This window comes from Anneissia japonica, unplaced genomic scaffold (genome assembly GCF_011630105.1).
Source record: "Anneissia japonica isolate Jap-2015-1 unplaced genomic scaffold, ASM1163010v1 scaffold287963_len587249_cov193, whole genome shotgun sequence".
NCBI classification, from domain to species: domain Eukaryota; kingdom Metazoa; phylum Echinodermata; class Crinoidea; order Comatulida; family Comatulidae; genus Anneissia; species Anneissia japonica.
The window spans coordinates 32,351-37,131 of NW_022750702.1; positions in this window are offsets into that span (position 1 = coordinate 32,351).

Consider the following 4,781-nt stretch of genomic DNA (forward strand, 5'->3'; position numbering starts at 1 on the left):
ATATATATATATATATATATATATATATATGAAGCACAATGCTGGTTTTTTTTTAAACAGAAAATACAGCTCTTTCTATTCAAGGCAAATAGTAACATAACAGAAATAATTATAACAAGAATGCAAATAGAAGTGTTTTGATGGGCTTTGTAAAAGTCTTTAATCTGCATTAAAATCGGTCAATTTATCTTCGATTTAAGTTCAATTGAATTTTTTAATCAAGTGTTTTACACAACTGAGCAGTTACACCAATGCACTTTATTATACTGAATAATTTAGGTACATATAAAATGGAAGAAAGAGTAAATCAAAAATCACCGAAAGCGAAGCGTCACCGAGCGAGAAATGATGGATGTATCAGGTTGCATATATACGACGATACATGATTCGAATAGGTAAGCGGCATAGTATAACTGCATTATCCGACTCATTACTTCAGACATTAGGTCTTAGAATTGAGTCACAATGTTAGCCAACTGAAACTGAATTGTTTTTTTTGTGTGTGTGTGTAGATGACCATGATGTGGAACATATCCCCCGTAATGCTATGGTAAATGAAGATGTATCGTAATACAGCAAAAAAAAAAATATTAAAGCGCATCTTTGCCTGCCTTCGCTCTCCCGTGTGCGTCATTGCGTCGCGCGTAAACTACCAATGAGACACTGCTAGCGTACACATGTTTATATGCACGCGCTACACAACTTCTAATCACAAGGAGGAAGAGCTCAGGATGTTTCTTTCTAACATTCGTCGAAGGATTAATGGGGCCCAAATTAATAATAATCATAGAGGAAATTCTCATCTACGGAAACCAGTCGAAGACAAATGTACCGGTGTATGTGTGTTTGTTTGTGTGTGTGTGTGTGTGTGTGTGTGTGTGTGTGTTAATTGATCAGGTATGAATCCGGTGCATTGACATTTATATATTAAATTGGCGTTCATTCACAAAGGAGTCATTTCAAATGTTTTAAGCTCAGCCAATTCACATTCGGATGTCCACAGAGATTAATCCGGGACCCGGTATGTACTTGGGAGGCGCCAAACAACAACCTATCACCGAAGTTTTATAGCTGAAAACAAGTTTAGAGTGGTGATGATGAATGTAATATGCGGCTGGCTTTCGTTTTTTTTTTCCTTTTGATTTTCAATCCTACACGTGACTCTAAGAACGTTGTGGAGATTTTAATGAGTGCACAACCTCCGCAAAAGCAAATATGTGGACGGTTAGATCTCTAGATTGTGTGCGTGACATTAAACGTTAAAAGATGTTATGAAATAATACATCCCACGCACACAGATTCAGTTAGTTATACTGTTTGTATACCTGAAGATGAATATAGACCTAAAAAAGAGTGAAGATTAATTATGTTTAACTAAAAGATGTTATACTAAAATTGAAGATGTATTTGCTGTACATTATTGTGAAACGAATAAAAGACCAATGGTCAACAATAGAAGAATATGTCCTACAGTTAAAGTATCGTAGCAGTTTATTGTGTCTGCGTCTACTAGGCTATATATATATATAATATATATATATATATATATAATATATATATATAATCCTCAAAGAAAGGTAAATACAGTGTTAGAATACACACCGAGGCTTCATGGTTGAAGAGATTCAAATACCGCCAGATACACTCTATTACACAATAATTTCGGCTAGAAATAAATAGTAGCATAGTTGTAATGTAAATCAAGATAGCCGTTAACACTGGTAAATCTCATATAAATCATCAGAGACCTCTAAAACGTCTTAGATACATTTTGAACGTTAAATAAGAGGAATCTGTGAGTGTGAACTAAAAGTTGCCCCAACCGGGATTCGAGCCCGGGACCTTCTGTTGTGTGACCAGGGAACAGTATACTGTTCCCTGGTGTGACGATTTAACCAGACGTCTGGTAAACTAATATCATAAATAAATGTAGGACTAAACCAATAATGTATTTATATTTTTAAAAAGTATGTTTATATTTAGTACGGTATTATGTTAATATAATAAAGGTCATATACTGTAATGCATTTTAAATTTAATTCTATACCTATTGATTTATATGAGTATGATCTCGTGAATAGACTCGATAAGAAGAAGATTTCTATTATTGATTCCCCCATGCATATTTTAATTAATTTATAGTTTAACAAAAAAGGCCTATGTTAATAACAATATTAATAATGTAGTAAATAAACTCTGGTTTTTTGACACTCTGTAACCAGCTGTTTTTACAAGCCACATTTGCAATACCATTTGTGTCTGCTCGCTTTTAAATCGGGAGGTTGTAACTATACAGATACATTAATAATAATAATAATAATAATAATAATAATAATAATAATAATAATAATAATAAATAATAATAATAGGCCCTAATAATAATAATAATAATAATAATAATAATAATAATAATAATAGTAATCTAATGTAATTTAATTTAATGAATTACTGAAATAGAGTATGTATATATTTATATTATAGGTATATATATATATATATATCTTATATATTTATATACATATGTATATATAATCCTACATCAATAATATACAAATTGGTATTAAGCTTATGGATATAAAATTGTCCACCATGATATGATAACTTTAAATATTACATGTACATAATAGACGGCATATGTTTGTGCAATGTGCGCATTACAAACAGATTAATTTATATGCAAATACGATGTGTTATTCAAAATTCTTTAAAGATCTTCAAAATTGAGCGCATACATTTTGACATGTACAAATACACAGACATAGTTTATGGACTAATAAATCCGCACAGAACGATAAAACTAGTGATCATATATACTTACACATCAGATAAATCAATCCTACATACACAGATGTAATCCAAATTCTTTATACATCAAGTTACAAGAGTCAATAATATGTATTTTATTAATATTGTTTGCTGTCGGGGCTTAAACAAACATCGGTTCTTCTCGGGACTGTTTTGATACATCAGCGTCGTTGTATACGCTACAAAACGTCACCGCCGATGCGCTACCCTCTCACTGCACGCGTTAATAGGCGAAACCGTAACGTTCCTTTGATGTTGAATATTACTAATGCCTGTTGAAATGTAAGCATTACCGAGCTCCTTTCTGTTTGAGCATGTTGCTTCGTAAATATTAATGTAACTATTTAATCCAAACGTTCGTTGACGGTTAAAATGACAGTACGCGTGATTTTGATGTAATATTGTTAGCCAATATCATAGGCACGATTTTAGTAAAAAAAAATATAAAGTGTTCGGGGAGGTACATTCATTAATATTTACTCACACTGAGCAGCATGTACACTTTTACATTTTTTGACGTCCAAATGTCAGTTTTACTAAATTATAAATCGTTTATTCATACATTATTCCACTTAAAACAGATCTTGACAGTGAAGGCAACAGGTATACGATCATTAAGTATTTCACCGTGGAACATACAGTTAATGTACACGATGTCTTTTGAAATCGCCCCAGGTTGTGAATTTTCCGCTTTAACAAAAATGCGCCATTTTTGCTCTATGTCTCTCTAATAATAACTTAATGTTAGTGTTAAATCGTAATACCTGCATTTATATTACACTGGTATCGACCGTGTCATTTAAACTAAGGTAATTTTTAAACAGTCGATTTACCCCTTTGACATTCCTTTAGGGGATAGCTAAAAAGCTCATCTACAGTTATCTGCTGATGCAGCTTCCAACTGTGTCGAAAACGCTCATCACAGGCCAGTGATTCCATGCCTAATACAACTACTTTCCATCATCATTATATCAATGAAAATCACACCAGCTTATTTAAACACCTATATACCAACCACAACCTAATGTTACTATATGGAAAATTACAAAACAAATACGAAAATAGCACTAACCTTTCTCAAAGTCTATTATAAATAGCCCACAAAAGTCAGCAGCGTGTTTACGCCGTATGAGTCGAAGTACGATTGGTTATGCAAGGCAGTCGTTGATATAGTCGCAGTGATGCCTACAGATTGCGATCTCATTGCATATCCGATAAAAGCATTTAAAAAAAAGGAAAAAAAAGAACGATACTAATTTGAGTGTTAATTAGGTAACAAATATATAGCATAATAATTGTCTACATGCCGTGCTTACAAAAGAGCAGATCGATAGCACTTTAGAGGTTAAAATCGTTATCGGGAGACAAATCGTAAGTGGGGAAAGATCTTAAGAATCGAGGCAAAGTAATTTGTCTTTCCTGACACTGTTTGAAATGTTGAAATAATTTAACGAACGTCATAGAGTGGGACTTTGTCTAAATTGCGTGTATTTATTGAGAGTTAGAGCCAATCGCATAGAGAGCCTGTCAATGCCTGACTTGTATTCCTTACTGATAATGGATCATCGCCGTCCAAACAATATTGATTAGGAGAACAAATAAATAAGTAACAACTAGCCGATGTGCACAAAATACTCCTACAAAATAGGAAAATAATGGGCTTTACCTTGTGATCACATCTATATCTACAACAAATAGTTAGTTCATGGTATCAGGCCCAGCCGCGGTGCAATATTAAATCTAGTGCAAAAATCAACAAAATGCTACGAAAACTCTCAAGTCCTCGAAGGAAACAACAAAGCAAAGGCGGTGCTAGCGGAGGGTCCAGAGGGAAAAGGACCCCCTCCCCACGTCCTACCGTATGTGCGAGGAGTTGTATATTATCGCGATGAGCTGCGGTGGTAGTGTGCCAGATCTTCCCGAAAGGGGGCTGGTACCTCCAACGGGTGGATAGCACCCTCGACAGGGAGAATACC